Genomic DNA, 14,989 nt, shown 5'->3' on the forward strand with positions numbered 1-14,989 from the left:
CAATGGCTATTGTAAACCTTAATTAAGTGTAAACTGATGCTCAAGAAGGTCACCATGAGGTTTCTCCAAGAGTTTAAAACCTTCAACATAACCATCTACTTCTGTGAGTGTCTCATGTGATTCTTCAACTAATATGTCATGAGCTTGTACATCTTGCTCTTCAATGTTCCCTTCTTGTGCATTTTCTTGGTCTTCTTGCTCTTTTCCCTTCACCTAAATCTCCAACCACTTAAAGAATTTGGCATTGTGTGTCCATGGTGGCTCTCATGTGACACATTTCCTTCATCATCTCAGCATGATTTTCCTTCATCATCTCAACATGATTTTCTATATTGTGTACATCTTCTTGTTGATCATGTTGCTCATTATCCCCTTCTTGTTGTTCAACTTGCTCACTACTCTCTTCTTCATTATCAGCACCTTGAAAAGAACTCATCATTACATTTGGGTGATCATGAGGTATGAACTGATTGGGTTATTAGGATACCATGGTAGTTATGAACTTTTTGCTCATCAAAGCTAGAAGAGTACTGATAAGCATGTCCATTATTGTCATGTCCATAAGAATTGGATGCTGAATTAAGGAAGGTTCACATGTATAATCATGACCATGTCACTGAAAAGGTGGATGCTCATAAGCATAAGCATGTTGCCCATAATAGCCATTTTTCTGCCAAGGTTCAATGGAATGATACTTTGCATTATGACATGGTACATCATTTCCATACGCATTAACATGTTGTCTAGATGTACTTGCATACTACTCATGTTCATTTGCATGTTGCTGATGTCCATATTCATAAGATGCATGCAAATCATAGTGTGTACCATCAGCATATACATGTTGGCCATAATCATAAGCATTAGGTGCATAATGCCCATGAGAATACTCATCATGACCATAATACTCATCATGCTATTGATAATACTCAAGGTGATGAGAATCCATACTTGATTCAAGTCTTGCTCCTTTTTCTCTGACTACCTTCATAAGAGCAATATAGTGATCAATTAAAGCTCCAACTTTATCAATATTAGCAGTGTTTGAAGCCAACCTTGTTCAGTAGAGCTGGAGCTATTTATCTCAGTTGCCATCGTAGTCAAGTTGCTTTCAAAATATTCCAACGCATGGTAGAAGCCAATTACAACAATATCATGTGATCACGAATCCTCAAAGAATGCAGAGGTATCTCATGGTTCTGCAATTGACTATAGGCCTTCTAGGTTCTCATGAGCCATATGAACAATCAGTAATCTACTACCCCTGAAAAATCAAGGAAGTCGTGTGTACTGTTCAAGTAGACCAATGCGTATCAATGCTGCAACTCCACACAAAGCATTGGTTGTTTCCCAGCAGACAACTACCAAGGCTTCATATCCATCACAAGTGTACAACACTCCTCCATCTAATCAAAGTTGCAAAGCCTTGGGAGCTCTTGCTATTACATGCTTTGTAGGCTCAGTCAACTCACAGCAATAGAGGAGGTCATGGATGTGCTTTTAAGTGTATGTAAACATAAGGGAAACCACCACTCAGATCTTTTGGGTGAACAAGACTTTTGTTGCTGCATATTTAGGAATTTTCTACCTCTGAACAATAAAGGCAGGAGATTTCTGCAGGTATAATATGGTCTGTAGGTGTAATGTGGGAAGTGTGTTTACATCCTTCCTATGGAAAATACCATAGATGGAGTGATAGGAAACTAATTTGACGCATATCCAACCAAATTTTGATCTCTAAACATCAAAGGACTTCAAATAGAACCATGGATTAGGCACCAAAAGCTTTGTCTCCAGTATGTCTTTATGTTGGTGATGCCCACTTGATCATGCAACTGGAACAACAAACACAGTCGAGAATCATGTTCCTCCCATTATACACAAGACTTTTAGGCTCTCATGGGATGGAGAAACATGTGCTTGATGATGTCTTAACAGTTCCAACCAATGATCCTCCTACATCACTTGCTGCTACAACATTACTATACTTGATGGCTTATGATGGACAAGATGAGAGCCTTCTGGACTCTCCAGATTGCATTCAGATCCTTATGAAGCTGTTGGGCCCAACTTGCCCTATAGTCCTCCCTAAGAAACAAATGTCTTCCATTGGAAGTAGATTACTTGCAATGGGTTCAAAGCCTAGGACACAGAGAGTGGAGTGTTCAATAACTTCTTGTGACCAAGGAGGGGCCAATGTTGTGGACAAGGTCAATCATCTTTTCTCTAGTATGAAAGGTTAGGGTGAAGGTGTTTTGAAACTTGATGACTAGAATGGTGTGCTTCTTGAAACACTGGCTCCCACCAACGGTTTTGAGCTACAAGAAAACTACAGCCTTGCTTTGTTTTCAAGATCTAGCATGGAGCAAAAATTGCAGCAGAAACATCTGATTCCCTTGCATTTTCAATGCAGCATTGCTTTGAAAGCCACCACCTCCATATGTATTTCTCCCAAAGACTGTTGAGATATTGAGCTCCACTCATGATACGCCAGGGTGACCGTTGTGTATTTATGTCACCGACTTGTCAGTTGTTGCAGACACGGTTGGTACACCGCCCATGAATAATAGCTACATGATAGCTATCCTTATCTACTCTAGTTCGTGGCTCAGTTAGTATGCCACCTTAGTTAGTTGAGTTTGGTTTGAGACCCATATATAGGGTTCTTCTATTTCTTTGTATGAGAGTTCTTTTTGGCTTACACAACTAAGAAAAAGGAAAACAGTTTTCAGCCTCCACCTCTGTGTATATTCCCCCATTGTGCAAGCAAGAAAGCTACAAGTGAGACTCCTTCCTTCTCTCCCACAATCTTGACATGGTATTAGAGCCTTGTTCGTGGTAAGGAGCTCAAGAAAGCAAGCCAAGCTCGCGGTGTTCTGGTAAGAGGAGCAGTGTTGCTTTCATTTTCTATTTTGGGAGCAGATCTCTACAGGTAGCACAGCCGGAAATTGCAGGAGTGCATTGTCTCAGGTTGAGACACCCTTCGCGGTGAAGTAAGAGGGCAGTATATGCTGCGGGACAAGGCTTTAGCCCTTGGCGACCCTATTTTTTTGATTTGAGGCCATTTCGGGGCCTGTTTTGGAGGCGGAAGTTTTCTGCACGCACTCAGGAAAAGACCCAGTTTTATGCTATGCGACCACTCTTCTACAGGTCGGTGAAAAGTTACCACAGAAATTGCATCGTATGCTTATGTGCAGAGACATTGGGAGTTACAGAATCATCCTTGGTTCCTGTTTATGCAAAATCGTCACTAGAAAGTGACTGTGTGGTCAAATACCACTTTCGCCAGTTTTGCAGATTTGCCCTTGTGAGGGTGAAACTGTGTTTTTTGCAGTGACAGAATTTTTTGCAGTGTTCTGTAATGGCATCTGATTCTCTGTCACAGATTGTAACTGAAAAGCTTGACAAGAACAACTTCCAAGCATGGAAGTTTAGAATGGCGAATTTCCTTATGGGAAAAGGATATTGGGAATTTGTTGCAGGAAATGAAGAAGAACCAGTTCTTCCTGATGTTCCCAATCAACAGCAAATGCAGGCATTCAAAGCATGGCATGAGAGAGCCAGGAAAGTTATGTACTGGCTGTCTATCAGTATTTCAGACTCTATGATTGTGCATATTCAGGATGCAAGTATGCCAAAGGAGGCATGGGATACTTTGTCAAAAATGTATAGCACAAATACGCAAGCCAGGAAAATGCAGCTCAAGCAAGAGTTGCATAATGTGCAAAGAGAAAATATGAGCATCAATGACTACCACATGAAGGTGAAGAAGATTGCAGATGCACTTGCTTCCATTGGGTCGCCAGTGGAAGATGATGATTTAGTTTCTGTGACCTTGAATGGTCTAGGAAAGGATTATGCACAGTTTCGGACATCCATTTCAGTCCGTGAAAAATTTCCTGATTTTGAGGAGTTGATTGCTCTTCTAATTTCTGAGGAGCAGAGAAATGGTGGTGCATCTTCTTCAGGAGGAAATTCAAAAGAAGCTGTCTTCTACTCAAATGCTGGAAGAGGTAGAGGCAGAGGTAGAGGAGGTCGATTTGGAGGCCGTGGTAGAAATCAGAATATGCAGCAAACTCAAGAAAACCAAGTCCTATGGAGGAGAACGTTGTAACTCTAGAGGCAGGGGGAGCCAAAGAGGTCGTGGTGGATGGCAAAGAGGTCAAAATGCAAACAGTAATGTTGAATGCTACTACTGTGGTAAAATGGGTCATATGGCTAAAGACTGCTATAAAAAGCAGAATGACATCATGAATGGAAAACTGCAACAAGGGAATTATGCATCTTCTAGTAGACAGGGTGATGACAGAAATGAGCATTTGTTCATGGTGCAGCATATGAACAATTCTGTGACAAGTGCAGAAGAAAGCAATGATGTATGGTATGTTGACTCAGGTTCATCAAACCACATGACAGGTCATGCAGAATGGATGGAGGATGCAAGAAAAATGAAAAAACCAGGATTTGTGGAGACTGGTGATGATACTGCACATCCTATTGTGCAAATTGGAAAATTTCCATTGTCTATGCAGGATGGGAAAAAGAAATACATGTCCGATGTATTTCATGTCCCAAATATCACCAAGAATCTGGTTTCTGTTGGTCAAATGGTTGAGCAGGGCTTGCAGGTCAGATTTAATCCTCATGGATGCTTTGTTGAGGATATGAAAAATAAAGGTCGCTTGATAGCAAAAGGAAAGAAGAAGGGCAGAATGTTTACGTTGGATGCAGACATGTCTGAATTGAGTGCAGCAATGTTGCAAACATGGGACCGGTGTAGTTGCAGATATTGATATCTAGTATAGACGCATTGGCCATGTTAATGTACAGCAACTTAAATCAATGCAGGCCCAAAATATTGTTGCAGGATTGCCCAAATTCAAGGTTGCAGAAATGCATAAGGTATGTGAAGCCTGTCAGTTTGGAAAACATGCAAGGAAACCATTTCCTAGACATGTTCAAGAGAGTGAGAAGCCATTGGAATTAATCCACTCTGATGTGTGGACTACTAAAACTGCATCTCTTGGAGGTTGTCATTATTTTCTCACTTTTATTGATGACTATAGCAGAAAAGTTTGGGTGTATTTTATGAAAAAGAAAAGTGAAGTTTTTGGGCATTTCAAAACTCTTAAAGCTATGGTTGAAAAAGAAATAGGCCTGCAGATAAAATGCCTAAGGTCAGATGGAGGGGGAAAGTACCTCTCAAATGAGTTTGCAAGGTTCTTGCAGGAGCATGGCATAAAGCAGCAATATTCATGCAGTCATACCCCACAGCAAAATGGAATTGCAGAAAGAAAAAACAGACATATTGGAGAGGTGTCTCGTGCCATGCTCAATGAAAAAGACTTGCCAGATTTTTATTGGGCTGAAGCAGTTGCTACAGCAGTCTACATAATGAACATGACTCCCACTGCAGCAACACATGGAATGACTCCAAAAGAGAGGTATACTGGTAGGAAACCAGATATTTCTCATTTGAAATTTTTTGGTTGCATTGCCTATGTACATGTGCCAGATGAGTTGAGATCCAAGTTGGATCCAAAAGCTGAGAAGTGCATCTTTATTGGTTACTCTCTGCAGCAAAAATGGTATAGATGCTATAACCCTTCTACTCGTAAGTTTACAGTGAGCAGAGATGTTGTTTTTGATGAGATGAGTAGCTGGTATAAACCAGTAAATGTGATTGATGATGTAGATGCACAAAATGGTAATGCTGCACAGAATTCACAGCAGCAGTCACAAAATATTAGTGGACCTGGAGCGTCCTCTAGCAGTGGTTCACATTCTTCGCCATGGACAGGAAGATTGAGATCAAGAGAATCTTCTCAAAGCAATGCAGATAGTGGTATGCAGGTATCACGAAAAGGAAAAGAGAAGGTTGATCAGCCCATGTTTGATGTGAATGCAGGTCACTCTTATGTGGATGGTGAATCCAGTGGCTCAGAACAGAGCATTGATGATGAGTTGGGTATTCCTTCTATTGTTACACCTGGAGTAAGGAAGACCAGGGATGTTTTGAGAGCACCTGGGAGTGAACCTACTTTGCGCAGGTCTACGAGAGCTAGGTATCCTATGGATAGGCTGAAATATGATGGATTTACAGCCATTCACTATGCATATATGGTTAAAGTGATACAGGAACCAGAACCCACTTCTTTTGAGGAAGCCATGGGAAAAGAAAAATGGGAGAAAGCCATGGATGAAGAAATGGATGCCTTGGAAGCAAATGCTACATGGGAATTGGTACCTTTGCCTAAAGGTAAAAATGCAATTGGTTGTAAGTGGGTTTATAAGGTGAAGCACAATGCAGATGGTTCTGTGAACAGATACAAGGCAAGATTAGTAGTCAAGGGGTATGCACAAACATATGGCATTGACTATGAAGAAACATTCAGTCCGGTTGCAAGGATGGCAACCGTAAGAGCAATCATTGCTATGGCTGCATCAAAGGGATGGTCTTTACATCAGATGGATGTAAAGAATGCCTTCTTGCATGGTGACTTGCAAGAAGAGGTCTATATGGAGCAGCCACCAGGTTATGTGCATGCTGTTCATCCTGAGTTTGTTTGCATGTTGAAGAAAGCTTTGTATGGCTTGAAGCAAGCACCTAGAGCATGGTCTGACAAGATAGGACAGTATCTTGTCACTATTGGCTTTCAGATTTCCAAGGCAGATTTCTCACTTTATGTGAGAAAAACAGAGAAAAGTATTATGCTACTTGTCATTTATGTTGATGATTTGATTATGACAGGTGACAGTGATGAAGATATCCTTCATGTGAAAATGCTATTGAAGCAGAAGTTTGAGATGAAGGATTTGGGAGAGCTGTGTTATTTCTTGGGCATTGAGGTGATTAGATCACCAAGTGGGATACAGCTCTTGCAAAGGCAGTATGGATTGGACATGCTGTCCAAATATGGGATGACAAGCTGTAAGCCTATTTCAGTTCCTTTGGAGCAGAATGTGAAGTTGAGCACAGATGCAGGTGAGTTTCTGGAAGACCCTACTATGTACAGGCGCATAGTAGGAAGTTTGATTTATATGACTATTACCAGGCCAGATTTGAGCTATGCTGTTGGATTGGTAAGTCAGTTTATGCAAGCTCCAAGGAAACCACATTTGGATGCGGCTAGACGCATACTCAGGTATGTGAAGTCCACATTGCAGTATGGACTATTTTATGAGACTGGGGTTCAGATACAATTGCATGGATACACTGATGCTGATTGGGCTGGTAGTATTTCTGATAGACGATCTACCAGTGGATATGTATTTTCTTTTGGGAGTGCTGCAGTCACTTGGAGCAGCAAGAAATAGCCTACAATTGCCTTGTCGAGCACAGAGGCCGAGTACAGGGGTGCAGCAATGGCTGCATGTGAGGTAGCTTGGTTGCATAAGCTACTTTATGACATGCATCAGTCTACAGATGGGCCAGTTGTCATTTATTGTGACAACATGAGTAGTATACACTTGGCAAATAACCCAGTCTATCATGCTAGAACAAAGCACATTGAGGTGCATTATCACTATGTGCGGGAGAGGGTTTTACTAGGTCTTATTGATCTAGTTTATGTCAGCACAGAGGATCAGGTAGCTGACATATTTACAAAGGCATTGGGCGCAGAGAAGCTGCGCAAGTTCAGAGACCTGCTTGGTGTGCAGGAATTGGGATTGAGCTCGAGGGGGAGTGTTGAGATATCGATCTCCACTCGTGATACACCAGGGTGACCGTTGCAGACGCGGTTGGTACACCGCCCATGAATAATAGCTACATGATAGCTATCCTTATCTACTCTAGTTCGTGGCTCAGTTAGTATACCACCTTAGTTAGTTGAGTTTGGTTTGAGACCCATATATAGGGTTCTTCTATTTCTTTGTATGAGAGTTCTTTTTGGCTTACACAACTAAGAAAAAGGAAAACAGTTTTCAGCCTCCACCTCTGTGTATATTCCCCCATTGTGCAAGCAAGAAAGCTACAAGTGAGACTCCTTCCTTCTCTCCCAGAATCTTGACAAAGACATCCACACTCATATACACATCATAACGCCTTGATCCAGCTTTCAAAGTAGATCTCAAGGATATTCTTTCTTCCAAGTGTAATTGGTGAATATTCCATTGCATAGATTAAAATGACACTCATTCATGTCATTGAGACAATTTTGCCAGTCCAGCGAGAGAAACTGCTGCCATTTTTAGAAACTCCTAGATTTTACCAATGCTAATGGAAGCTTGTTTTGTAGGATTTTGAAACCTTCTTGTCTTCCACAGAAGATATAGTGACAGCACAGCATGTCCAATAAATCCATCACCACTATTGACAACTGATGCTTGCTTGTGAATCAATTCATCTGCCATGCGAGCTGACTTGCATTTATTTGGCAAACAATCTAAACAAGGAAGCATGCATAGTAGAAACAAGCTAAGGAAGAAGTGATCAGGTCCTTCTTTTTCTACAATTTCCTTCTGGGGTTGATCCCCTCCACATGGAACCAGCCAATGTAACACTTTCCGATTCAGCTCTTCTCACGGCCAGCTACAACACCACCTTCAAGACGTATGATGCAAGGCTTGAAATACGATAGAAACTTGTCTGTTTCATGACCTTGAACCTCTCTATACTACACAGAATAGCCTCTTAAGACTGCATCAAGCTCAATATTCTTGATTTTCGTTGTACCAGCCTCCTCCTGTTGGTGTCCTTGCCAAGCCAAAAGTGAACATCGTAATGATATGCACCATTTTAGAGCTATCATTTTCGAGACAATATATGAATCTCATGTGTAAAAACTTCTCGTCGTTAGATTTGGGCAATGTAGTACATTGAAAATATTCAATTTGCCAGATATCTTGTCCAATAGTTTCCTTGTGGAATATTGGAAGCACTTGCAATAATGACTCCGCTTGAGCTTGCTAGATCAATGGCTGCAAGATACATCTCAGATAGATAGATCTACACTAGAAGGGAAAGACAAGACTTGTGAGAATCTTCTCTTGCTCCTTAAGCCTTCACTTTCCTTAAGTCTGCACCTGCATCATCACAATAAACCTACACCATAGATGCTGGAAGGAAGCCTTGAAGAAGAAGAAGATGGAGATGGAGATGGAGATGGAGATGGAGATGGAGATGAAATGGTGGCCTAGAGATGAGGCTCATGAGCCACTTGGAGCTTAAGAAATCACAAATGTAGACTTGAATCTCGATCCACTTTCATCCATAGCATCTCTTTGTGGAGGCCTAACATAGGGCAAAAGCAAGACATGAAGAAAATGGTGGACAACAACTCCACGTTTTGAGGAAGAAACCTATAATGAAGCTGTTAGAATAGCACAGGAGGCTCCACCTATCTTGCAAGCTGAAAATGACTGGGACTAAAAAAATTTATGGCAAGAATGGTGGTGAAATAATATTGCTAACACGAGATCATACAGGTCTTAGCAGTCCCCAATCTTGTTGGCAAAGTCAAGGTCAAATGGACAAGACCATAGGATTAGGGCCCAATGGTTTTTCGCAAACAGAGAGACATTTGAAATAAGGATTGCTACTGCAACAACCAGACCATAAGGCTATGTTCATCGAGCCACTTCACCAATAGCATGTGGTTTCGCAGGGTACAGACTGATTTCAAGACACACACTCTGATGCACTACCTGCAAGGTCTCCAATTTTGCTACACGGGAAATGAATTTTGAATCTTTCTAGGGCCCTACCTTCTTCCCCTTTGTTCTCACAGCTATCGATGACCCGATCAGGTGTGCACCCTTCAACTTGTTGAGAATCAGCAATCACACTCAAACAGCCTCTTTGTATGGAATCTCAGGGTCAAGGATATGCAGGCTAACTTATCCCATATGCACAATAGTGCCTACTGCAGTTTCCTACTTTCCTATAAAGCATTGTACTTGCTTCCTTTCTTAATGCAATGATAGTACTCTTTTCATTTCAGTAGAGTGTCAATGTCATTGTCCACATACACAAGATTGTGTTTATGAGTCCAAGTCTCAATCTTGGAACCTAATTCACTTGTGTAACAAACAGTGTCCATTCCATCATGAGTCTACACTTCTCCTTCCATCCTCCATAGCTTCCGGTTATGTCATGCTCTAGATCCCGCATTTCTAACATGGTATCAGAGCCCAGTTGGGCATGGCATTGCTTCTCCAGCCTCTCTTGATTCTTCTGAACCTCCATCCAGCTCAGTGTCAGTGTATGACTTCTTTTCTCAACTCTACTCTCACTGAAGCTTCCATGGCAGCCATAGCCAGCAGCACCCTGTCAGATTGAACTGCTTATATCTCACTCCACAGGTCAAATGTCTTGGAGCTTCCTTCTGGAAAAGTATTCCCCAACTCATAAAGCTTCCCTGTATCACATCAATCCAGGACATTGGACCATCTGGAGCTCAGCATTGTGAAAATCCCCAATCTCTGTTCTGTGTCTGCCATAGCCAGACAGGACCTACCTTGCTTGGAGCTTTCATAACTCTTCAACCAGGCCATTTCAGCCCACAATTTCTTCTGGAGAGTTGTTCCTCTGCTCAAGGCGTTTCATCTTGGCACAACAATCAATGACATTGATGCTCCCTGGCTCCAGCATTGCAGAAATTCGACCACGCTGTCCAGATATGCGCTGAATCTGTTCGCGGCACCTGCGCGCCTCATACTGACCACGATCTGCACAATCTCCATGGGGCTTTGGTAGCCCATGACATAAGATTCCTAGATATGTAAAAAGTTTTGAAAATGATGCACTGTAGCTCCTGCAATAAGCAAAAAACCAGGCCCCTGTCTCAGAAACCCTAATTCCACCATAGCCAAAAGCTTCAAAATCTTGACATTTTTCACTGTTTCTCTCACTGAAGTTATCAACAGTGATTTTAATCACTGAGCAATACTCTCTGAAGTTCGTTAAAGTATTGTCACTCAGATCTAAAGACATCAGCATCAAATCAAGAAGGGGAAGATCACTTGGAGAAAAAGACTTTTGCAGATTTGGTATTCATTGACACTCAGTTAGTGCTTTTTAGCACTTGTGTCTCTCAATCAATTCTTCTGTTGCTCAAATCTAATAAAGTCTGAAGTTGATTTGCTACTGTTCCCGTAAATCTAACATGGGAAAAGACTCGCCAAATGCTCGATTCAAAGGAGTCGGATTCCACACTTGGCAAACCCGCATCAAGCTCATCCTGATGAAGAAGGGTCTCTGGGCCATCACAAATGGCAAAGAGAAGAAACCGTGGGACGCGGACCTTGCAACTACTTGGCAAAAGAATGATGACAGAGCCCAGGCCATTATCAAATTGGAGCTAGACGACAGTTATATCCATCATGTGGATAACTGTGAGACCTCACAGGATACATGGAAAAGACTTGACACCCTGTTCGGTGCACAATCTAAATCATCAAAGTATGGTCTCCTAATTGAATTCTTCAGGCTTGAAATGAAGTCCAGCACATCACTTGCCACACATCTTAATTACATGGAAGGACTCCTAACCCAACTTGCAGGAATCAACATTAAAATGGATGAAGATGTTTGCATCGGTGTTCTACTTAAGAGCTTGCCTCCTGAATATAATAACGTATCAACAACTTTAATCAACATGCCAAATCCTGAACTTGTTGATATCCAGGCATCACTGTTAGAAGAAGAAAAGAAGCTAAAAACTAAAGAAGAACCAAGTACCTCTAGAGATGAGCATGCATTATATGTTGGCAACAGGTACAAAGGCAAGAAAGATCAGCTCTTTTGTGACTTCTGCAAAAGGACCGGACACACCGAGAAGTTCTGCCACGCAAGAAAGAGATCCCAAAAGGCCTATCTAGTCGCAGTCAAAGAAGAAGAAGAAAATGAAGCAAAGGAAGAAGAAGATGAAGATCACCAGGATCGGAAGGACAAGACTCATCAGTCCTTGTACTCTCATAATTCTGATAGATTGTTTTAATAGCCTTGTATTTTCCTTACCCTAATGCTTCCTGCCATAAGCTTTGTAAACTCCTTATGTAACTTGGCATTACAGTCCCTGTACACTTTGTGAGGCCCCTGTTACAGCCTCTGGATGTCCACCATGTTTATGGTACCCACACTTAGCTTTTTCTGCAACAGCCTCTGGTGTTTTGCCATGTCTGTGGTATACCCACACTTTGCAGGTGGTTCTCATTACAGCCTCTACACACTTTGTGCCTTTCCTAGTTGTGATTGAGGAGGGGTGTTGAGAATCAGCAATCACACTCAAACAGCCTCTTTGTATGGAATCTCAGGGTCAAGGATATGCAGGCTAACTTATCCCATATGCACAATAGTGCCTACTGCAGTTTCCTACTTTCCTATAAAGCATTGTACTTGCTTCCTTTCTTAATGCAATGATAGTACTCTTTTCATTTCAGTAGAGTGTCAATGTCATTGTCCACATACACAAGATTGTGTTTATGAGTCCAAGTCTCAATCTTGGAACCTAATTCACTTGTGTAACAAACAGTGTCCATTCCATCATGAGTCTACACTTCTCCTTCCATCCTCCATAGCTTCCGGTTATGTCATGCTCTAGATCCCGCATTTCTAACACAACTCCCCGTATGATGCACCTAGATTAGCCAGTGGCATTACTAGGCTAGCATCAAGAACTAGTACAACACTCACTTTACATGAAGCATAGGCTCAATATCTGAATTTGCAGTCCCATCACACAAACCAAATGCACCTCAGCTCCCAAGCTCTTTCGAAGATGAAAGGAGTTGTGCATGGCCTGGCTACCTATGAAACTGGCATGTTTCAACCTTCAGGAGTCTGTCGGCATTGCTGTGATTTCAGAGAGAGAGGAATATAGATCCTACTCCCTTCCATTTGTGTATACATGACAGAATTACTATGGGTTTTAGAGGACCATCACCTGTTGGACCTATAGAGAAACCTATAATGAGGTTGTTAGAATAGCGTAGGAGGTTGCATCTCTCCTACAAGATGAAAATGGCTACCATCACTCCATGAATAATCATCAAGATGGTTGTTTATTAGAAGCTTACAATGTCAAGAATGCATTTCTTGTAGTTATCTTCCAAAATGAGCAAGTGATCAATATAGTAGAAGGGATTTCCTCCATGAAAGCTTGAAAGAAAGCTCCAAAAAGAAGAAGAAAATGCATATTCTCAAAAGGTAGAAGGGGAAATAGTCTCCTCTAAGTCTTCTGAAACCCTTCTTTAACCACGAACCCTAAAATTTACCTCAAAGTTAGTGATGAACTACTAAATCTGGTCTTCTAGCCTCCAAAATTGACTCCATTAATGCTCCTGACCTGCAGTCCTTGTGGTCCAAAAATCCTTGGTAACTTTATTGTTGCTCCATGTCATATCTGTACCTGTGTACCTGTGGCTCTTAAATCTATGTGACTAAAAAAAGATAACTGAATGGAATGTTTGCCAACTGGATCAAGAACCTATGGCTATGTTGCCACGTGTCAAGGAGAGGACTGGGGAGAGAGAAAGAGGAGAGAGAATATTACAGAGAAGAGAGAGAAGAAGAAGTGCAAAAGAGAGAAAGAGAGTGAGGAGGAGAGAGAAAGAATAGAAATGGAGAGAGAAAGATAGGAAGAGAGAGAAGACAGCCATGAAAGCTGGAGAGAGGGAGAAGATGAAGGAGACTTGTATTATTATAATCTGATGGTCAAAAATCCAGTCCCTTACACCTTTTATATTGGCTAGTGTAGCTGGTATTTTATCCTCATTATTTTATTTCCCCTCTCTTATAGAACATGGCAATTAATTCACAATATTATATTGTCTAATAGGATAAAATAATCAATGGCATGATTTTTAAATCAAAATCTCTAGGATACATATATAAGATTGTATCAGATCATAAGTTATGCATGCATAAACATAGTTTTTGCTAAAGTTTTATTTTTTGTTTGCTTAGTCTACCAAATATATGCATGTCATTGAAGTTTATTTTATATATGTAACCCAATTTGGAAAAAAATTTAGTGGAAACAAGTTACAGCATGCCAAGCAATAGGTGGAAAGAGCCAAGGCTTCTATAGAGGCATAGAAGAAAGTGATTTGGATCTCATTCTTCAAATCCATTATTAAAAGGTTATATGGTGGAACATGATAGTCAAGTGATCTCATTTCATATGTTTATGAAAAATGTTCTTTAATTGCTTGATTTTTAGTGATGATGTTGTGATTGAAACGAGTTAGATCATTAATAAAGGAAAAAGTGACATTGATGAAAGAAGACTTATTCATGTGAGAGGAATAAATGAAAAGCTAAGTTTGCAAGCTACCATATCAAATAATTGGAAAAATAGGGAAATTCAAACAACTACATTACAAAATTTCTACAAAGGAGGATCCAAAAGCTCAAAGTTAATGGTCAGCTTGTAAGTGGACTAAAACATGTGTGATGCTTAATATTCTATCTTTTCACAAAACAAAAAAAGGACACATGCATTCATAAGTGGCTAATAAGGCAATCCATTATTAACACTTGAACTAGATTGACAATTTTAGATATATAGATTATTATTTCTAGATACAATGATGGTAATGTACACATTTTTCCCTAGAGGTATAGGTGCTTTAACATATAGGTTTTTTGATCATTTCAAAATGGTAGGACATGTCCACCATTTGCATCTCAATAAGCCAAAGTCACTAATTGACATTAACTATATCTAAGACTTAAAGTGTTGTGTGACATTGTGAGATTGGGACAACCTTCAATTTAATAATATCTAAACTATGTGTCCTCTCCTTTAACGCCCATTAAGGCTAATATTTGATATATGTAGGTTTTTCAATAATTGACTTTATATATTCTTAACCATTTGAGAGGATGCATGTAATAATTGCAACAACTATGTCTTCATTTAGCTCTCTCAAGATGTAAATATGGTAGGACCATTACCAATCTTTGGCTCTTTTTCACACAAAAATCTTAATTCTTATTTTAATTATAAGAGTAATTATAGTAATACGCATAACATCTCTAAAT

Source organism: Lygodium microphyllum, chromosome 28, assembly GCF_053477565.2.
Source record: "Lygodium microphyllum isolate KBCC chromosome 28, Lygodium_microphyllum_v1.1.10, whole genome shotgun sequence".
In the NCBI taxonomy this organism is placed as follows: Eukaryota; Viridiplantae; Streptophyta; class Polypodiopsida; order Schizaeales; family Lygodiaceae; genus Lygodium; species Lygodium microphyllum.